At 45.3% G+C, this 23,404-nt stretch overlaps 1 protein-coding gene across 1 annotated transcript in view; it reads left to right on the top strand.

Moving 5' to 3' along the window:
- Positions 1-583: 583 nt before the first annotated feature.
- LOC147690126 (alpha-1-antitrypsin-like) overlaps positions 584-23,404 on the top strand; it is a 136,835-nt gene continuing 114,014 nt past the window's right edge. Inside the window, exon 1 of the mRNA XM_086937727.1 lies at positions 584-785. The gene's annotated coding sequence lies outside the window, so the exon portion shown is untranslated. The remainder of the gene's footprint in view (positions 786-23,404) is intronic.

Raw genomic sequence — 23,404 nt, 5'->3', positions numbered from 1 at the left:
TTTAATGTTAGCGTCAGGATTTGTATCGCTGTGACGCTAACCCTAACGTCGGAAATGTCACCCATAGTGGAAATTATCGCCTTTTAGTGGCCCATTGTTAATACGGCACTAACACAGCGATAAATTTCAACGGTAGACGGCGATAATAAAACTAATACTAACTGAGGTTAGCGTTAGTTTACGGCGAATGTTGTGAAAACCCCCCAGAGTTGTTTTGAGTTGAATACTTGGGTGCCTTTTGGCGAGCTAAAGTTATTCAACTTTATTGTTTGTACTGTGCAAGCACCAGAACTAAATTATAGTAAACATTGACCACGTTTTCTTGCACTACATTAATTTCTAAACTGAATGTTATGTTTTCACTACTTTCTCAGGCCATCAGACAAGGGTAAAGTTATAAATCATTAGAGGAAGCAAAAATGTTATGACAACTTGTGCATAACCGTTCATAAATGTCAAAAAAGGCTTTAGCATCACCAGGGCAAGAGCCTATAGTAGTTAAGTGGTTAAACAAAGTTTAAATAGAAAAGTGCAGGTGTGTCACAACGCCTCAAATGTTTGCAGCTCAGCGGAAACTTGAGCAAACAAAAGATAGCATACCCAGAATGTTGCATTTTGTCAATGTTTATTCCTGTTATCGTAGGCCACTTTGATTGATCCAGTTCATTCCTACTTTAGGCCGTGGGTGTTATGTAGAAAGGTACCCCAGAGCCTCGGGTGCAACAAGTATAAATAGCAAAAACGTTGGCCTCCAAAGAGTGCTTTCCGGAGAGGACGCATTAAAGGTAATTTTTTTATTCTTGCAATTGATGTAACAGCGTGCGCTTCCACTATACTTTGAGGAGATGAGTGGTTAGTATGTTGGTTACTCATCCAAAAGTATCAAGAGCCGTTTTGTAGTGCGTCATGTAGGCTGATGGCACAACATTGCACACAAAACATGAGAACATTTTAATGTGATTTTCCGTCTTTAAACTTAGGGTGTAAACCATTCTACGGGTAAAAAAAAAGTGTTTGTCATAATGCAAAAAGGTGAAGGGGTCCCATGTGACTGGATTACGACCTTCTTTTAGTTAATAGTAACATTTTACAACCTGATCAAACTTGCGAAACATGAATACATAGAATTAGGTATCCATACTTGACAGGGACACCCTAAACACCCACTTCCAAATAGGGATTCCTAAAGGGTTCCTAAACCTATTTAATGATTCGGAAAAGGTTTCCCGAATCATTGAATTGGGTTAATACATTTAAAAAAGGGGGGTGCTAAAATGTTCTATACACGAGGCCCAAATGTGGCGGAGTTCGTTAATTTTTTGCTGCTGAATCCAAGTAACTTTGTCTACTGCTTTGCCTTCAACATTCTACACAAGTTTCATGTCTATTGACTATGTATTTTTTCTTATGTAATTTTGTATTGTTTGTTATTCAATTTTAACTAAATATCTATAACAAAAAAACAATTATCTCAGAAAAACAAAATAAGAAAACAAAGAAAACAAAGAAAAAAAGTTACCAAAGTCTATATTTATATACAGAACAAATAATAAATCCATATCAGAAATATCTAATGCTTTATGGTTTTACATACAGTTGGACTTTACACATCATATATATATTTGATATACAATACCTTGTGTTTCACTTTAGAAAATAGTAAAATAATTTGTTCCATCCAATTTGTCACTTGGCTATAGACCTTTCCCAACCTTCCAAGTAACTTTGCTCCATAATTGGAATCGAGCTGCTGCAGGCTGCTTATCACAATCATAATACAACGGATTGTCTTAATGTGATTTATTTTTAGTAGTTATTATTGTATTATGGCTGCTATCATTCAAACTCTTGGTAAGGTGTAAGAGAGTGTGATTGTGGTTTGCTAATAAACAGATCCAGTCATTTAGAGAAACTCCACTAAGTCTCAGACTAATCCAGGTGTCTGGCAGTCCTTCTGGACCTACATGGCTTAGTTATGATCATTAGTGTATGCCTCACATGGAACAAGTAGCCACGTTTCGGTGGGCAGACTAGACTGTCCTGAAGAAAGCATTGCTGAAACAACCACACTGGCCTCAAAGTCTGAGCCTTGCTTTATTGATTTATTGATGTACATACAGAAGACATTGCGTGTTGTCCATATGGAATTGCAGTCTATGACTTCTGATAGCCAGATTATCGTGATTGCTTGGCAACAGAATCACATATAGAATTATGGATAGGTAACCGTGAATAATGGGGTTATTTTTCATGAGTTGCATCAAATCGGCATGCAGTGGGGACATTGAGTTGTCTATTATGTCACTCAGAACCTAGAGGTGAAACAGAATCACTCAGAGGTAGTCATCAGCTGAAGGACCACATGGAGAAGTGGAGAAGTGTGGCTCACTGGTTAGAGCAGGCAGAGCCTAAAGCAGAGGTCAGACCCCGGACCAGGGTTCAATTCCCGACGCGGCAGGGTCTTGAGCTCAAATGTCCACAGACTCGATAATTCTCGCTTCGGTGCCTGACCTAATCATGGGTTCACACTCTGCAACACTGGGTATTAAGCTTGCTTAATCTCCACAACGGCCCCCCCGCGGCGGGATGCCTGGCTTTCACCTTGGGATGCCCTGTAGGGGCTATCTCACAGGGAAAAGCCAGGACGGGTTCCCAAGGCAAGCGCTTAGAGACCCCTGGGTGATAAGTGCTATATAAATCCAATATACAATACAATACAATATAGAGGCAAATAAGAAATGAGGCTTTTACACTTTAATCAGCATCTCCTCATCGAGTAAATAAAGTGATGTGAATTGAAATCGCTTTCTGCCTCTGCTGAGATTATTATACCCTGTTGACAGAAATGTGGTTACATTCTGCAACCATTGAACAGTCTAGCCCCCGCACATTTTAGGCATAGGCCATAGTTATATTTTTATACATTTAGTAAAAAACTGTTACATTCTGTCTGTAGCTGATCATAAATCCTTCATCATGGAAGATTTCAATGTTTCTTTTCTGCCTCTCTTGTTTTGATGGTTTCGCTCTATGTACCAGTATCACAGTTTGTTCTTACCGCACTGTAACCTTCAGCAGCCCTCTATCTGCTACCGTGATGGTCATGTTTGTGCTTTATAAAACACAATAAATAAGTAAAAATAAGAGCAGGACGGTGCAGGGCTACCAAAATTATCACAGGGTGTATGATAAATACATATCTCCACCATACAATTACTTCATTTTGTTCCTGGAATGGTGAATAACATGTTGACCATGAATTGAAGGGTCCTTTTCCGCATGCCGCTTCACCATTACATGGACAATTCCACATCTCTGAGTAGAAGACAAATGAGAGCACGGACCCTAGGTGGGGATCTGGTCATGTGTAGGGTGCTATGTCAGATGGTAGGGCAAGCTGAGGAGTGTGTGGATAGTGTACCAGGCTCCCTGAATGCCTGTATAGCACCTGTTCCCACAGCCACCCTGACTGCCTATATTCAGTCCATCAAAGTGAAAATCACACCCCATGTTTTAAGTTGGTTTTCTTTTTAGCTCCTTCCTGAAAGTGAGATTATTAGCATCCGAATTTATGGAGAGATGGGCACACATTTTAGCAGCCTCAAAGAGAAGGACCACCCCCATTATGTATTCTTTACACTTCAAGAATGGTTAAGAAATGAGCTGATGGAGAGTGCAGATTACATCTAGGTTGGCAGAAGGAAAGCTAAAAAGACTGATGATTTATTCAGGTCCTTGATTCTGTGATGGTTTTTGACATTTATAAGCACTGAAAGGGGATGGACTAATTGCTGGGTTGGCAATGAAGATGGACTAGATTATGAGTGGCAGTAACCCTCTGTTGTAGGCCCAAAAGAAGGTAGCAGCAGCATTTTGTAACATGTGCAAACAATGGATCCAATGTCAAAGGAGCCCAAGATAGAGGGTATAGCAACAGTCTTGGGAAACAGCACTAAAAATCTGAATTATCATAAAACGAAACTCAGCAGGGTGGAAGGAAAGAAACATTTTTAGAATTTTCAGTTGGAAGAAACATGTTGAAGAAACATTGTTGTCTGTGAGGCAAGACAAATATTTTGATTCACATAATTTCAACATTGCAAACTGATGTACCTGGTGTAGGGCAGCAGCCTAACTTAAATGGACACCAAATAGATGCCCAAATGAAGGGAGAGCTATACAAGACAAGCATCTCTGTATTCTCTGCAGTCAGCTTTAAGCAGTAGTCTTTCAACAAAAGGTTAAAGTAATTTTATAGTAAAGTGAATTTGTCAGTGACAACATTAATGTTTTGAACCAAAAAAAACACAGAAATTCACCATTTATATTTAACCGAGCTAACTATAACTTGTGCCCCCACAATGCACTGCTTATGACCTCACATATTACATTACTCATGACATGTTCTATGACATTGTTTACAACATCACAGATAACATCTAAAATGACATAATTGATGATGTCAAAGATGGCATCACTTTGGAGGGGTTAGAATTACTATTCCTACTTCAGCCAGGGCAATAGTACGAAAAGTGTTGGACTTCGGATGCGTTAGATTTACTATTCCTACTCCAGTTAGTGCAGCAGTAGGGAATATGTTGGACTCCACAGGGGTTACATTTACTATTTCAAATCCAGCCTAATTAACATTAGGGAATGCATTGGCCTTCAAAGGAGTTACATTTACTAGTTCCACTCCAGTCTATGCAACAGTAGGGGAAACATTACCCTTCAGAAGGGTTACATTTAGTTCTCCTACTCCTGTCAATGCAACAGTGGGGAAAGAATTGGGATTCAAAGGAATTACATTTATTTTCCTACTATAGTCAGAAGTACAGTTGGGAAATTGTTGGACCCTTGGAGGGGGGGGGGTACATTTAGTATTCCTAGTTCAGTCAGCACAGCAGTAGAGAAAGTGTTTGACTTCTGAGGATTTAGATTAACTATTCCCACTCTAGTAGAGGAAGGGTTGTAATTCACAGGGGTTAGCTTTACCATTCCTGCTCCAGTTAGTGCAACTGTAGGGAAAGTGTTGGACTTCTGAAGGGTTAAATGTACTATTCCCACTCCAGTCTAAGCAACATTAGAGAAAGTGTTGAGCTGGGGAGAGGTTGGATTTACTATTCCTACTCCAGTCCTTGCAATCGTAGGGAAAGTTTTGAACATTGGATTTGTTAAATAATAAATTAGAGTACTAAAAATGAGTATGATTATTCATAAAAAATCATCACCTATATATTTAATGTGAAATAAAAAGTGATTCATTTCAAATAACAAATGTCATCTCAGACACAAATGCTCAAAAATGTTAAATAAATAATACGTATAAAGCATTATACATAATTATTTTTCAATTAATAAATTCCATTAATAAAATATTGAATATACAACAATCATATATGTTTATTTGTTTGTCAACCTACTCATCTAAACAAATACCACAGTATTAAAAAAATACATGCTTAATAAACATAAAAAATCAAACATATATATTGAAATAAATAAAATATTAAAACAATTACACAATAATTAATAAACTAGATATTATACATAAGTTAAAACAAATTAAATTAAATAAGCACTTAATTAACCTTCTCGCATACTTTCCTACAAACCCTGTAACCCACATTCAAAATATAACATTAATAATTCATAAATAGAATAATTACACATCCTATATACCCTACTAACGACTAATAATGTATAACTTAAATAAATACATAATAATCCTTTCGCATAATTCACAATCATTTATAGAATTATTTAACAATTAAAAATTAATAAACAATACTTTTAAATTTCTTACAAACCCACCAACCCTCTAATGAACTATAACTTACTATAACTAATTTTAAAACTAAAGAAAATAATAGAATTTAAATTTTACAATTAAAAAGTAACACTTGAATATTTTTGCATAGTTATTAATCAATTAAAAAATGAATTGACAATGAAAAATATATCATCAATAAATTAAACATCCCACCGTGCCCCCACCAAACACAATAACCTACTACATCACTATAAATCACTAATAACATTATCATAAAAAAAGAAAATCACTGAAAATTACAAACTACATTTGTAAAAATTGATAACATGTATATGAACAATACTAGCAACTAAAATTGATAACTAAACCTCATTAAAATAATGAAAACGCTATCTTTTCACAGCTATATTACTCAAAACGATATTAAAGCCAACAATCGTCTTGAAAACTGCATTACTTACCTAAAAATAAATATTCTTCACATCAATTTACTATACCATTATATTTTTGCACCAAAATATTTTTATACCGATATTTTCCAGATCTGTTATTTCAAACTTGATATTTTGTCCAAACACCGGGAAGATTATTACAGGACAGGCAATTAGGAAAACACCAGCAAAGACACACTCAACAGGCTAGGAATCTAAAATGAAGGCTTACTCAAAAGTACTTGGAAAACGTTTAAAATATAATCAGAGCTCAATTAATGCTTACAATATATTAACATAATCATATTTTCTTAAACAATCAGAGTATATACTTATTTAATTAAAATCACACTCAAGCTCCACTGCAGTTATATTTCCTGGAAGTGGGGGGCCCCAGAAAGATGTGTGAGACCAGCAATGTTATTTCCCCTGGGTCTGTAGTCAGGAGACTTAGGGGCCGATTGCGATGGCCGACAGACTGGAGTCCATCTGCCATCGTGGTGCTGACCGAGACCGTCCGCAATACATGCGGTGGTTCCACACACCAATTTCGGGTGCGACTGCCACCATGGCTGTCGCATCTTGCATTTTAACTTTGCAGCTTGATGTTAAAAGAGCACATTGTGCATTTCAGTGCACTAGGTGGCAGGCACCACACAGTGCCTGCACTAGGTGGCAGGCACCAGACGGTGACTTCAACCTAGTGCACTGAAAAGTAGAGGGGTACCATGGGTACCCCAGTGCATATACACCTCCCATCAACACATTTGGGGCCCGCAACGGGCCCTGAAAAGAAACTCTGCCAGTCTTTTCATGACGGTTTCGTCGTCATGGAAAGGCTGGATCACAGCCTGCATCATAATATGGCGGACAGAGTCTGCTAGGCACCAACACCATTTTATGGATGCAGACCGCTCTGCCAGGCAATCGGTCCAATTGCCTACAGCGTGATCAGATGACCTTCAGATTCTTCACCCATGCTCCAGTCATCTAGGTTATTGAAGCTGATATGGGTGTCATTATTTGATCTTAATTCTTTTGTGAGCTGGTAGTATATAATCAGCTTTTACACATAAAAGAAACTTCTACTGTAGGAGTCTTTATACCTGACACCACATTTTGAATGGAAATCTTGGTTGCACATGAAACCAGTTGTAGGACATTGTAGCGAAAGCTAATATAGTCCACTTTCAGGGATTGTCTGACTGCTTGGTTCTGGATCCTTTGAAATTGACAAATGTGTGACCTTTTTAGGCCCATAAAGTTTTATTCTGTAAGTCTAATGTTTTACCTAATTTGAGGATTACACTTTAGGTGCACATACTCTGATCCAGTCGCATACATAGTTTTTGTTACCAATTGATGACTGCAAGATGAATAGAGATTTTAATTTTAATTTTAGTTTTCTTTTCTTTTTTTTATTTCAAAGTATTTTATTGAGTGTTTCATACAGGTACATTGAGTTTTCTGTTACAGGGTACAAGTCGATCTTGGTTATGGTTGTTTTGATTACGGTTAGGTGATATACATGTTAGCCTGTACCCCATTCTGATGTTTTGTTGGAAGATTAAGGACAGCTGAAAGAGAAGGGAAGGCTAGAGAAGAGAGGGAGAAGATAGCTACAAGAAAACTACATGCAATGGCCTCGGCCTATTCTGGGCTTGTATTGTTTTGTTTTTTGGATCCCCAAGGGATCTCACGGGGGTTCATAGGGGTCCAGATATTCGTCCAGCAGTTTCCACATCCCCTAGTAGCTGGTCTCCAGGGTGAGTTTTGTAGTACGATGCTATCAGCGCCCCTGAGGTATGTCACCCAATTGAGCCAGCCCTTGAAAGATGTCTTTGCTGTAACCTTCCAATTGGATCTGACAATTTTCACTGCCGAGGTCAGTAGTAGGTCTAGCAGATCCCTGTAGTGATGTGAGTCAAATGACGTGGTCATGAATGCGGTGGTAAGGGTGGAGAACTCTGACTTCAGTGTGCACTTCATCGCTTTTTTTATTGAAAATTAAGATTTTTTCCCAGAAGATTTTAATTTTGGGGCAGTAGAAGATGAGGTGGGCTAGGTCCCCCTTTTCCCTGTTGCAGTTCCAGCAAGTGTCATTTTCCCTGAGGCCTATCGCGGCTAGCCGTGCCGGGGTCCAGTAAGTATTGTGAAGTAGCCAAAATGTTGTCTGGGATAGCACTGGGGAGATTTTGTTACGTGAGGGGGAGGCCCAGAGTTGAGCCAGGTCCTGTTCGCTTAGTGGGTGTTGAGTTGATTTGCCCAGTAGTTTGATAGTTTATAGTTAATTTTTGTGGCGCTTGGGCATAGAAGTTTATAGAGGTGTGACACCTGGTGTCCTAATTTGTTGAGTTTGGACATATATTGGATGATTGATGGTGTGTGCTGTGCTAGTTTGGATTTTGTGAGTGCTTTTCTGACTTTAAAACAATTGTAAAAACGGGGTTCACTTCCTCCTCCAGTTCAGCTGGGTAGGAGATGCCTTTCATTTCCCATGCGTCCATGGACAGGCACTTCCTCCTGTATTTAATCTTGCTGTTGGCCCACAGGGACAGGGAGTTCTTTACACTGGCCTCCATTTTCTTGTCTATTTTGAGTAGTGCAATTTTTTGTGTTTTTTTATATTGGGTTGAAGGCGTGTGTGTGTTTGTTAGCTGTTAGCAGAGTCAGTGGGTTTTGGTTGCTTATGATGGCTCGCTTGATTGTTAGCCATACTGGTGTCTACCCTTGGGGGGACGTCAACCAGTAAGCTCTCTGTTTGGCTAGGAAGGCGGTTTGGAAGGTACTGTAGCCTGCTAAGTTTAATCCTCCCAGATTTTTGTCTAGCCTTAGTTCTTTAATACTTATATGTGCTCTTTTCCCTCGCCATAGGAATTTCTTAATCTGGTTATCCATTTTGCAGTGGAAATCGTCAGTGAGGAGAAGTGGTAGCATACTTAGCAAGTAATTAATAATTGGGGTAATCATCATCTGGATCGTTTCTATTCTGCCCCACCAGGTTATGAACATGGGAGACCAGTACTCCAAGAGAGTCTTTGTTTTCTCTAACAGTAGCTTCTCATTTTGTTCTAGTGCGGATCTAAGGTCATTTCTGAAATTGGATCCTAGGTATTTGATGAAGCCTGTTCGCCATGCCAGGCCCGAGTTCCCTAGGACTTCAACATAGCTCTTGACCACATACTCGACAGACAATCACACTGCCACTCCCAACCCTCAAGCGCACACGCCACACTAAAGAACATCTGTGCCAGATTCAACCTCAAAGACCCATGGTGACCCCAACACCCGGACACTAGAGATTACACCTTCTGTTCCAACACGCACAAACTTGACAAGGCAACCTACTACTGTGCGTAACGCTTTGACAATTTAGCACTGTTCTGTATTTTAATTTCCCCATTTTCTATCTGGGTTAAATTATACTTTATTTGTTACCCCCTGTTCTTAACTGTCTCCATATTCTTTACTGCGTGTAAACGTTTTGATAATTGAGCGCCGCTTCGTATTTTAAAACTCCCGTTTTCTATTTTATTTAAAATATACTTTTGTCGCCCTGTTTTTAAATCTCTCCACATTCTTGCACCATAATTGTGCCCCACACCGCGGTTTCAGCGGCTCTCCTGCGCGCTCCCGGGGAGTCTCCCCGCCATCTTGCGGGTGTGAAGGCGATGCCGACCGGACGCCTTTGAGGTTAGCTCTATAGCAGTCAGGCTGACTGGCTAGAGGTGATTGAGAGGCGTACATAAAGGCAGATAGAAAGGTGGGTCAGCCTTGAAAGGCAACCTACTACTGCGCGTAACGCTTTGACAATTTAGCGCTGTTCTGTATTTTAATTTCCCCATTATGTATCTGGGTTAAATTATACTTTATTTGTTAGCCCTTGTTCCTAACTGTCTCCATATTCTTTACTGCGCATAAACGTTTTGATAATTGAGCGCCGCTTCGTATTTTAAAACTCCCGTTTTCTATTTTATTTAAAATATACTTTTTTTGCCCTGTTTTTAAATCTCTCCACATTCTTGCACCATAATTGTGCCCCACACCGCGGTTTCAGCGGCTCTCCTGCGCGCTCCCGGGGAGTCTCCCCGCCATCTTGGGGGTGTGAAGGGGACGCCGACCCGACACCTTTGGGGTTAGCGCTCTAGTAGTCAGGCTGACTGGCTAGAGGTGATTGAGAGGCGTACATAAAGGCAGATAGAAAGGTGGGTCAGCCTTGACAAGGCAACCTACTACTACGCGTTACGCTTTGACAATTTAGCGCTGTTCTGTAATTTAATTTCCCCGTTTTGTATCTGGGTTAAATTATACTTTATTTGTTAGCCCCTGTTCTTAACTGTCTCCATATTCTTTACTGCGCGTAAACGTTTTGATAATTGAGCGCCGCTTCGTATTTTAAAACTCCCGTTTTCTATTTTATTTAAAATATACTTTTGTCGCCCTGTTTTTAAATCTCTTCACATTCTTGCACCATAATTGTGCCCCACACCGCGGTTTCAGCGGCTCTCCTGCGCGCTCCCGGGGAGTCTCCCTGCCATCTTGGGGGTGTGAAGGGGACGCCGACCGGACGCCTTTGGGGATAGCGCTCTAGCAGTCAGGCTGACTGGCTAGAGCCCTACATAATCCGGAGTAGGCAAGCGCACAGCGCATGCGCACGGCGTGTGTGCCGCAGTAACGCCGGAGTCACGCCAGAGTCCAGCCCGTCTGCGCCCGTCCGCGCTACGGACGAGCTGGACGAGGGGGCGCTTAGTTTTACTGGGAGTGGACGGGGTTGTATCAGGTACTCACATCAGGTCCTGCTGAAATTTAAACCTTCTTGGTTACCGTGCCACTACTCGCTTCCCCCCGAGGCTCTCCAAAACTCGCCTGTTTGTAGGTGTTTTAGGTCATGCTGCACAGGAGCTGCGCTACCTCCTGGACCCTTGAATGTAGGCACTACAGGTAAACCTTTAACTAGCATAAGTAGGGACCATGGTTTCCTGATTAATGCGAGATCCCTGATCAAGAATAATGTTTCCTTTAAGGATTTCGTTTTGGACAGAAGACCCTCTTGGGTCTTCATTACAGAAACATGGGCTAAAGAATCTTCGGGACCTGATTTGGTAGAAGCTGTGCCGGAGGGCTATACCCTAGTTAGGCAGGACAGAGTGGGACGTATAGGTGGAGGGCTGGGCATTCTGTATAGGGATTCTCACTCGTGTCGCATCACCCCTCTATCAGCCCCTCACGATGCCTTTCAGGCTCTACATTTCTCTATCAATGTATCATATGCTGTTCCATTTATGGGCATTCTTATATACAGACCTCCTGGGCCCAGAGTAGATTTTGGACAGCATTTGCTCAGTATTTTAGAACCTTACTTTGGTTGTGAGCATGTTACGGTTTTGGGAGATTTGAATTTTCATCTAGAAAATCTAGAGGCAAACGAAACCCTCTCTCTCCTTGATACCCTATCGGCTTGTGGCCTGCAGCAATTAGTTAAGGGTTCTACCCACCAGGTGGGCCGTACGCTAGACAGGGTTTTTTTGAATGATAGTCGGTTGACCACCGATGCCCCTATCCCGCTCACCTGGTCAGATAACTCTGCAGTCCCTTTGAAATTGGATATTACTCCTATAAACAACATTCCGAAGGGCCCTAGTAGAATGGAATCTAGGCGAAACTTGAAGAGGATAACTAATGATTTATTGGCTCCCCTAAATCCCACCATGGCGATCTCTATGGATGAGGATGTGAGTTCAGCGGTGTGTAAGCTAGAAGGTGCCATCACAGTTGCCATGGATGAATTAGCACCTGCCTCCCTACGCTACTCTGCCAGAAAAATGCCGTCGGCCCCCTGGTACTCGGAGTCGCTAAGACATCTAAGACAGGGCTGCAGGAAGCAGGAACGACTTTGGAGGGCCAGCTGGAATATACAGGATAGGGAAACCCATAAAACTCTTTTGAGGGAATATAAGGCTGAGGTCATAAGAGCAAAGCAGGAGTACTTTTCGAATCTTACCACTGCCCTTACCTCGCCAAAAGAGTTATTTAAGATCGTGGATTCATTGACCACACTGCAGACCCCGGATCCCGTCACCTGCGCTCAGCAGCTCTGTGACGATATTGCCCTTTACTTTCATACCAAAATTGCTGATATTGTTTCGGCCTTAGAGCTACAAAGGGCTTCAATATCTTCCCCCACTTCTCAGGTTATTCCCTCCCAAGTATCTGTTAGACCTTCTACCCAGGTCCATCTGTCTAGTTTTCCCCCCCTCTCCTTGCAGGAATTGGATGTCCTCCTGGTCAAGACTAGGTCGGGCTCTCCACTTGACCCCTGCCCTCTCAAACTCCTCAAACAGTTTAAGGATACCCTCCGGCCCCCTTTACTAGAGATCATGAACAGGGCAATGCGTGATGGCTTTTTTCCCTCTCAGTGGAAGAGAGCGGTGGTCAAACCCCTCTTGAAAAAGCCTACCCTAGACCCGGAGGTTCTCAAAAACTTTCACCCCATTTCGTTGCTCCCAGCTCCAGCAAAGATGCTGGAAACCCACCTTAACCAGCATCTTGCATCCTTTCTGGAAACCTCTGGTCTCTTGGATCATTCGCAGCACGGATTTCGGAAGGGCCACAGCACGGAATCAGCCCTTACTGTGGTGCTTGATAACATCCGCACCACAGTTGATAAGGGCACGAGTATCCTGCTGATCCTGTTAGATCTCACGGCTGCGTTTGATACCCTGTCTCCCTTCGTTTTAACAATTCGACTGAGGGAGATAGGGGTGGAGGGGCCTGCCCTCAGTCTTTTGGCCTCCTTCCTGGACCAGAGGGAACAGAGAGTGAAGCTGGGGGAGTTCCTATCTCCATCCCTGCCGGTGAAGTGTGGGGTCCCACAGGGGTCGGCGTTAAGTCCGACCCTGTTCAACATCTATGTGACCCCACTGGCCAGGCTTATTAGATCGTTCGGGATGGAGGTAGTCTCCTACGCCGATGACACTCAGATCTTGCTGTCTCTCGCCCAGTCTGTCAGCTCTTCTGCCTCCAATTTTAGACACTGTATGGAGGCAGTTGCTCAATGGATGATTGACAATTCATTGAGGCTGAATGGCGAGAAGACGGAGATCCTCGTGTTCAGCGGGAAGGATGACATCTGGTCGACGGAATGGTGGCCCCTATCTCTGGGGACTTGCCCTGAACCTACCCTCTTAGCACGAAACTTGGGGGTCATGATCGACCCGGCCCTTGCGATGGGTCATCAAGTCAATAGGGCAATCTCCACGTGCTGGGGCATTATTAAGATCTTGCGGAAGAGCAAGCACTATCTGTCCGTACAAGCCCGGAAGCAAATTGTGGTTGCATTAATAGCCTCTCGGCTTGATTATTGCAATGCCTTACATGCTGGAATAAATAAGTGCTTGCTACAGCGACTACAAACTGTGCAGAACGCCGCAGCTAAGTTTGTGCTGGACTTGCCTAGGAAGTCATCAGCTTCTGTCACCAGGAAATCCTTGCACTGGCTTCCAATTGAAGCCAGGATCTCTTTTAAGGTTCTCTGTTTGGTTTATGGGGCCTTGACCAGGAAAGAGATAGGAGGAATAAAATATCTGTTGATTCCCTATGCTCCTTCCAGAAACCTCCGTTCTTTAAAGAAGTTTCTTCTATCAGTTCCCCGAGTTCGAAGAGCCAAGTGGGGAGGCAGAGCCTTTTCCAGCCTTGCTCCTAGATGGTGGAATACTGTACCCTGTGAAATTAGGACTCTGCCATCGATGCAAACTTTTAGAAAGGCCTTGAAGACATGGCTTTTTGCCAAAGCTTACCCTTAGTTTTCTGGATTTGCCTTTTTATGATTTTTTTTATAGGCGCCTTGATGCTTCTGGGCAAAGTCGCGCAATACAATTTTTTATTCAATTCACTTCAATTCAACTCGTACAGCAGGATAAACTACATACCAATTACAGGCCCACACACACATTTATTTGAACACACAGACATAGCCCAGAGGCTACTCTCAAATCACTCGTGCATCAGCCTCAAGTTGAGCGGGGTCCACAATGAAGTTATCCCCAAAAGATGCGACTTTAACAGTGACGTCTTGACCGACCCAGTAAACAAAGCAAAGATAGAGGAGGTCATAAAAGAGTACCTTAGATACAATGACACACAAGAGACTGACCCCACTACATTATGGGAGGCACTCGAGGCGACAATCAGGGGCACAATAATCAACATCAAGTCCAAAATCAAGAAAAGCGCAACCAACTCGAACAGGACATCAAAAGGCTAGAATCAGCACACGCTAGTGCAATACAGGCCTCTGGCTTCTTAACAGACATCACAAGGAAAAAGTATGAGTATAATAAAATATCGAGCGAGAGGGCCGGAATGTGGGTCAACAAGTACAAGCACATCAATCTTTGCGAGGCTAACAGAGCTGGCAAAATCCTAGCTTCTTACCTAAAGCGCATACAGAGCCAATTTAAGATAGCATCCATCACAGACTCACTCAACAAAACAGACACAAGACACAAGGAAATCCTAGGTACATTCAAAGATTTCTACCAAGAACTCTAGAGAAGCGAATAGTCCTTAAACCTGGGGGAGTGCACGAAATACCTTGACAGACTTGACCTGCCCAAACATACGAATGAAGAAGCACAAAATCTAGGCCAATAAATCAGTACGGCCGAGATTGAGATGGTGGTCAAGTCATTAAAGGACAACAAAGCACCAGGCCCTGACGGATACACATCCAGGTTTTTATAAAACCCTTCTTTCCCGCCTGAAACCCACCATAAAAAAGGTATTCAACCACTGTGCGGAGAATGGAATAGTATCCCAAACCATGTCTGAGGCCAAGATAATTGTAATCCCAAAAGAGGGTAAAGATGCACTACTACCCAAAAACTACAGACCCATATCTTTAAATAATGTGGACTGTAAAATATACGCAAAAATTCTGGCTGCAAGACTAAACCCTATCTTGGGCAAACTAATAAGTAACTCATAGGTAGGCTTCCTAAAGACCCGTATGTCAAACGACAACACTAGACTCCTATGTCACATACTTGAGCATACCAGTGAGGGGGCGTGGCCTGATGCCGATGGGGTCGGGAGCTTGAATCGGAGCTCCCGCCAGTTATCCTGTCTCTAGTGTCATCCTGTCTGATATAGGGGGACCCCGACACTGAAACTGGCGCAGGCAGTGTCGGAACCATTGGGGCACCGGCATAACCCGAATCTTGGCGGAAAAATGTACTACAGGCGCCGGACAGAGCATTGCGAGGCGGAGTGGCAAGCCTGCACAAAATGGTGGCCGGGAACCCATAGAAGTGCTCGGAGTGCCCTGCAACGGCTGGGAACCACAGCTGAGACCGGCAGACACAGCGGGGCACCTGTAGGCGGCGACTGGAAGAGAACATTACCCTAAAGGCTCACGGAGAGCATTTTAGCACTGGAGAGGCGAACCTTCCTGTAATGGTGACCTCGACAGTTGGAGACCTCGACTGAGTGCCACGGGCAAAGTGGGGCACCCGTGAACGGCAGAAAGCAGGGACTGCCGGCTGGGCCGGGCCGCGGAACCTGATCACATAAGCAGCGGTGAGTGAGGGGTGCTGTCTGGGGCCGGGAGCAAAACACAGAACAGAGGGCACTTCCATGGGGCCAGCTCTGCAGCGGCACGACTACCTGCCCTGCACTGAGTCTGGAGGGAGAGAAAGAGGAGCCAAACCACAGCAGCAGGCAGACGGATGGTGAGACCGCCCCTGGGAACGTGCAATTGGTGCATATAGACATTTACTCTGCGGCCCACCGCACAGAGGAGCTTTGGAAGAGAAAGTGGGGAAGCTGTGGCCTCCACCGCAAAGGACTGAGGCAACCCGGGAAAGGTCCCCAAAATGGCAGCCGCGACCTCTGCATAAAAGCCAGAGGCAGTTCTGAAGAGTCCTGACGCCCCCAGAGCCCCATAGACACTGAGGGCTCGGCCACACAGCAAGGCCCATCAAGTCAGGCAATATGTAGAGCAACAAGACCGAGGCCTGCTGAATAGTGAGCCAGTATTTGCTGGATAGTGGAGGGGAAGCATCACAACCTAGTGTGAGGGGGCGACAGGCTCAGGCAGCTGTGAATCCAGGGGAACTCTCATGAGGAACTCTCCTGGCCAGAGGTATTGCCTGGGAGACGTCAGCAATTAGGCAGAGCGTTGCGGGGTGCACTTCACTCAGATCCTGAGGAGATCTCCTGGCAAGAGGTACCGAGTGGGGGACAATAACAATTTGGCGGTGAATTGCTGGGTGGCGTAGGAGGAGCAGCGAGGGGGCGGAGTTGACACCTTTCTGATACACACATAGCTCCGAAGTGCACAATAACCAACCTGGGAGTCAGGGGCAGGAAGAGAGGCGCACAGCTTACAGGGCTGGCCGCCAACTCATCGAAGGCCTTTCCAGGCAATTGCCACATTAGGGGCAGAGTGTCCCCACCTTGGTGGCATCATGGGTCGGACCACTAAGAGACACAACACTGAGCAGCCAGAATCAATGAGTGAAGAAACAGGGGACACGCGCCCACGTACGGCGACCAGGACTGATGGGGTGACACCCCAAGGAGAGTTATCACTTCATGACATCCTGCCGGCCATTAAAAAATCACAGCCGGCTGTGGAAACCAAGATTGATTCAATCCGAGAAGGCCTGGGTCCACTACGGGTGTACCACAGAAAATTGGCTGATCGAGTCACGACTGTAGAGGAGGAGGTCGTAAGCCTGAGGCCACTGGTAACTGCGACCGCTCTCACAGTCAAGGACATAGAAAAGAGGGTCTTGGTCCTCGAACAGCGTGCCGAAGACGCGGAAAATAGGGCCCGCCAAAATAACATTAGGGTCACGGGCCTGCCTGAAAAAGTTGAAGGAAATGACATGGTTGCATTACTTGAGCAATGGCTGCGCACATCCGTGGCGGAAGAAGGCCTCTCACAGTTCTTTGCACTAGAACGGGCGCACAGAGTCCCCGCCCGGGCGCCACAACCGGGCAGGCCGCCAAGGCCGGTGGTAGCCCGCCTCCTCTCTTATAAATACAGAGACCATGTACTGAGCCAGGCACGTATCAAAGGGCAGCTAAAAGTGAACAACAACAACGTCAGGATTTTCCCAGACTTATCCCTAGAGGTTTAACAGCAATGAGCATCTTTTATCACAGCCAAGCTGAAACTGCGCCACATGGGGGTATCCTACTCCATGGTATTTGCAGCCAGTCCTCGGATTGTACGCTCTGGAGGTACTACATTCTTCACTACTCCCCAAAAAGTTTGGGATTGGATCAAGGAGCAAGATCCCAGAGGCCAGAGACAGGAAGACAAAAACCCAGTCCCAAAGGAACTCATACCCACCCCGAACAGAGGAAAGACATCAAAGAGCCATCTGACGCTGGAAGAAACGCACCGGGACAGGGCAAGTGCGATAGCAGCGGTGGCCTCACTAAGCACAGCGGGAGCCCGGGACGCTTCCTTGCACTCCGGGGAGGATCATGAGACTCAGACTCTGAGACCAGCTTGAGCACGGTGGGGTACGCCTGCCAGGCCCTGCCGCATGTAACCCCCAGATCAGAAGATGACTTGATGTGAGGCAGTTGGAGCAAGCAAGTACAACCAGGACAATATTGCGGTGAGGAGGGGAGTGGCTCCAGTTTTGCCCCACATTAGTTACAGGGGGTCCCTAAGCAATTGAACCAGACCTACACACTGGGGATCCAAGGGGGCGGAGAGGACGGTTGTCCTACAGGTGGACATTGGCGTAGTCACCACTCACGGAATTTGTCTGTTTCGGCACCAGAGTGCAAGGTTTGGATAGGAGAGATGCTCTAACTTGTCCTGGGGGGGGAGTTGGGATGGTTTGTTTAGTTTCAGTTGGCGGCACTGCTGTCTTCCCCTATATGGGACCTTGGGTTATTGTGTGAAGGTTCTCATCCTATGGTACTGGGCACCGGGTACCAGGAGGGGCAGGGGAGGCCAGACGGAGGAGGAGAAGCTGATGTACAATGCCCAATCAGACAGAATATAATCTTCTCTCCCGGAATATTCGGGGGATGCACTTCATGCATAAACAATACAACATCTTCTCTCAGATGAATAGACGGGGGTGCACATAGCAATGCTGCAAAAAACACATACACTAGCATCAGAGGGGGAGGCACTACATCATAGATGGAGAGGCCAGGCATATTACACCACGTACTCTTTGTCAGAGGGGTCCTGATTTGGATCAGGGCAGGAGTTCCCTTTCAGCACATTGCCCCCAAAGTAGACCCAGAGGGTAGATTTGTTGTGGTCATGGGGCGCCTCGACGGACAGGACATCACACTTATTAATATCTATGGCCCAAATGCGGATCAAGGTCCTTTCTTTGAGCAATTATCAGGGTCACTGGCTCCATATATGACGCTGTCAGTCATTATAAGGGGCGACTTCAACTGTATAGCAGACCCAGACCTGGACAGCTCGCACCCACCGCATCATGATACCCCAGTCAAAAGGACAGCTAGGATGTTTAGGAAATGGCAATCCCAATGGGGGCTGGCGGACACATGGCGTCAGACGCACCCACTAGACAGGGAGTACTCCCACCTCTCACACGTACATGACCTGCACCTTCTCCTGGACACCTTCCTTTGCTCCCTAGACATGCAAGCCAGACTTCACAAGGTGGAATACCTCACCCGAACGGTTTCAGACCATAATCCTCTGTTGGCTCGGCTACAATGGGGACACAAACGCCAGCCCATCCCCACCTGGCACTTCAGGCCGGAGCCATTGGAGGACCAGGTGTTCCACCATGAAATCAAAGAGCAAATCACCACATATTTCACGGACAATGCCAACTCTAAGGACTCCAGGGTGACTGAATGGGAGGCCTTTAAGGCAGTGATTAGGGGGGTGCTACATGGCATTATCCATATGGGTGAGACGTACACTACTGATAGACGTGGAACAGGAGTATCATGAGTTGAGGGAGGTGGAGCGCAGATGCCCAGCCAACCCAGACTTCCGGCAGGAACTGCTTGACGCTGAGGAGGTGGCCATGCAGGAAGAGCGGTTGAGGTGCTTTGACTACCGGGCATACATGGACAGAACGCACGCGGAGAGAGATAAGGCAGGCAGACTACTGGCATGGCTCACTAACCCAACCCGTAGGGAGTGAACAATCCTAGAACTGACAGGACCGAACGGGCGACATATATTTGGCAGGACAATATACATGACAGTTTTCGTGGGTACTATGAGACACTTTACAAGAGCGGGGGCCATGTGGGGAAGAGGACATACAGGAATACTTGGCAGACCTCCCAATACAAACTTTTGACAGATGAAGATGTGGAACTCCTGGGTGCAGCAATCTCGGACCGAGAAGTTAAAGTAGCTATTAAGGCACTGGGGAGAGGGAAAACACCAGGCACAGATGGGCTCCCTAAGGAGTTCTATGCTGCATATGTGGATAAACGGACCCCCAGGATGGTTGAGATGTACTCAGAGGCGAGGGAGAAGGACCGGTTACCGGACACGGCCAGAAGGCAGTGGTAATACCGCTTTTGAAGCCTGACAAGTCTCCCTTGGAGTGTGAAGCTTATCGGCCATTATCGATGCTCAATCTAGATTTTAGAATTCTAAGTAAAATACTGGCAACTCTTCTACTTCCTTATATGGTACCTCTGGTGCACCAAGAACAGCAGGCTTTATACCTCGCCGGAATATAACCCTAAATATTCGTCGATTATTATCCATTATCGAACTCGGGACAACAGTGGAACAGAGAGGGGCATTTTTCACCATCGACATCGAAAAGGCATTTGACAGCCTTGAATGGGGGTTCTTGTATGCAGTCCTATACAGAATGGGGCAAGGAACGGAATTTATACACTGGGTACGGCTTCTATATACAGACCCGGTGGTGGAGTCTGCACTGGGTGCACAATATTTGCACAGTATCGGGTGGAGAGGGGGACACGCAAGAGGTTCCTGCTGTCCCCATTTCTATTTGCCTTGGCAATGGAACCATTAGCTTGTATGGCGATGTCCGGAAGGTCGTATCCGGGGATCCAGGTGAGGTAGACGCGGCACCAATTGGCGCTATACGCAGATGATTCCCTACTGGTTCTAAACGATGCAGAGGACGAACTGTCAGGAGCAAAGGCTATGATGGAGCGCTTCGGCTCGCTATCGGGCTGCAAGTGAATTGGCTGAAATCCAAATTATTCGCGTTGTTGAGAGACACAAGACCTCCTCTAAGTCTGGGGAACCTGCAGTGGGAGCCCCACTGCTTCCGTTACCTGGAGGTCTAAATATTCCACACCGTGAAAGACGTGAGGGAAGGTAACAGAGGGAGAGAGGTTCGCTCACTTAAAGACACTATGTCCTCCTTGGGGAGACTCCCCCTATCGGTGATGGGTCACATCTCACTACTTAAAATGGTGGCTCTCCTTCGGCTGCTCTATTTTTTTGTAATGCTACCGATTTGGATCTCAGCGGCCTGGTTCCGTGAGCTGAACTCCTTCCTGTCTGCATTACTATGGGGACAGAACGCAGAAGAGTAGCACTTAATACATTGAAGAGGCCTAGACTGAGGGGCGGAATGGCGATGCCCGACATGGAGGCCTACTACTTAGCAGGACAACTGCAGAGGTTCACACAATGGGAGGCATGAAGCAAAGAACCAGACAGGGAAGTGCCTCTGTTTGCTTCGTAGAGGACCGCGGTGTTCCGAATCCTGCTACGGACGTTCAGGCCCCTACAAATCGGCAGTAATGAACACAAAGTGATACACCGTTGCTGGGGCAGATGCCTACAGAAAACCAAAACAAAACGCCCACATTTTCCAAAAATGGCACTGTGGTTGTTGGAAGCCCTACCCCATGAAGGACAATGGTGGGGCCTGGACGACTGGGTTGACGCCGGAGTGACGAAGGCTGGGGATCTTTTCCGGGATAGGGAGCTCCTCTCCTTTGAGGACTTTAGTACTGACTGGGGCATACCACAGAGGCATTTTCTCTTATATGGGGCGGTCACAGGAGTGACAAGAAGACATTGGGGCGCGGGGTCGACGGAACCGCCACAACACTACACATGTGAATATATGAGCTTGGCGGGTGGAATTATCAAGGCTGTGGCTTGTCTCTATAGAGCCATAGGACGGGACACCACACAAGCATTGGATAGATTAAGACACATATGGGGGGACAATATTGGCAGGCTGCTAGATGACAAGGACTGGGACAATGTCGTGGAACGCTTGGCCAAAGTCTCTCTTGGGAATGCCCGATTTAGTCTGATCCGCTTCTATATACATCATCAAGCCTATTTAACCCCAGAACACATCAACCGATATTTTGATGGCGCGGACGCTAGGTGTCAAGCTCAGGGGGCGACCTTTATACATATGATGTGGAGCTGTGCCTCCTTAACACACTATTGGCAAGAGGTAACACAAGTAACAGCGAGGGTGAAGGAGAGGGTGGTCCCCTGCACGCCTGCCCATGTGCTGCTCCACTTATTTCCACACTCAGCTAAAACCAAAACCACAGCCAGGTTCCAGGATCAGGCATTTATTCTGGCGAAAAGAGAAATAACAAGCAGCTGGAAGAAACCGGGGGTCCCAGTACCATCAGATGGAAACGTGAGCTGGAGAAATGGGCGGGCTGCGAGGGTAGTGTCCTACTTCGGAATGCAAGGCGAGGAGTGAGTAAGCCGGAATGGGCGCAGGCATCGGAAGGCTGGTGGCGGACTTAACAGGAATTGGCAGGACTCAGAGGCTTCCACCCCAGAGCGGATTCAGCATGTAGAGCACCTCCAGGGAGCAGACTAAGGCTGCATACCCCAGTAGAGACAGGAGAATGGGAGCATTACACGGCACGGACATGCACGGTTGAAGAAGAGGGTCACAACGGAAGGTCCCAGTCGGTTTTCAGACCTAAAATGCCAGAGAACCTACTAACTGAGCTGAACAATAGTTATGCTGAGACAGCAGTGCAGAGAAGGGGGGGTGAGGGAAGTTTTGGTTTGTTGCCTTAATGTTGGGGGGAAGGGGAGGGGGTATGTCTTGCATATATGGTATGCTTGTAGGAGACAGCATGGTGAGCATTCTATTGGCCATATACAAGGGGGTCAAGCGATGGTGAATATTCACTAAATGTTACAGGCATAGCACATTGAATGGTTATGTCTTATGTGCCTTGACGCTCTAAGGAGCATGTTACATGATTTCAATAAAGTCAATAACAATCTGTTTAAAAAATTAAAATACTGGAGCATACCAGAAAACTAACAGAACCAGTGGTGGCTATCACCTTAGATGCCTGAGAAGGCATTCAATAGAGTCTCATGGGCCTTTCTGGAACAGTGCATGCACACATTCAACCTTGGGAAGCATACATATGGAAGGTACTGGCTCTGTACGGAGAACCCAGAGCTCGCATTGTCGTTAATGAGTCACTTTCCGAACCATTCACGTTACAACACAGAACTAGACAGGGCTGTCCCTTATCCCCCTCAATATTTCTCCTGGCCTTGGAGCCTCTTATCAGAGATATCAAATCTAACAAAGTAGTGAAGGGGGTCAGAATTAACGATGTGGAAATCAAATTAGCCAACTATGTGGATAACATCCTCATTTTGACAGAACAACCAGGGACCTCCATAGGGGGCCTGAAAGACACTATAGTCAAATTCTCAACTCACTACGTTTTTATATTCTTGAGGCAATCTAGCATAGCTTACACAATTTATAGCATGAAAGAAAAAAATGAAGAAAGAACCAAAGGTCTGAGTCTAAGATCAAACAAATGAGTCCCATATTCTTAATACTTGAACAAACCCCCATTAAGTTGAGAATATGTGTATTCTTCAACATTAACTCTTATAAAAAAGACAGGTTGTTGAATTCTGGTCTAGCAAAAGAAGGTTTTGACCAAGCAAATGAAAACCAAAACCATTGGTCTACCTTCCAATCCAATTCAGCAAATAAAAAAAAGTCCATTGTCTTTCCAACATCCTATAATTGCTGGAGCTACAAATAAGAAAATAATGGAGCAAAATTCTCTGATGAAAAAAGTTGAGCAGGTCATCTTACTTTTTTAGGATTTGGATGGTGGAGGGGGGCCTTAGAAGCATTGAATCTCTGGGGCCACTTCTTTCAAATGGATCTAAAGGAAGTTGTCATCAGCATAGTATATTTCAGAAATA

The sequence above is a fragment of the Lissotriton vulgaris genome, chromosome 9 (assembly GCF_964263255.1).
Source record: "Lissotriton vulgaris chromosome 9, aLisVul1.2, whole genome shotgun sequence".
NCBI lineage: Eukaryota > Metazoa > Chordata > Amphibia > Caudata > Salamandridae > Lissotriton > Lissotriton vulgaris.
This window is presented reverse-complemented; position numbering and strand designations above follow the sequence as displayed.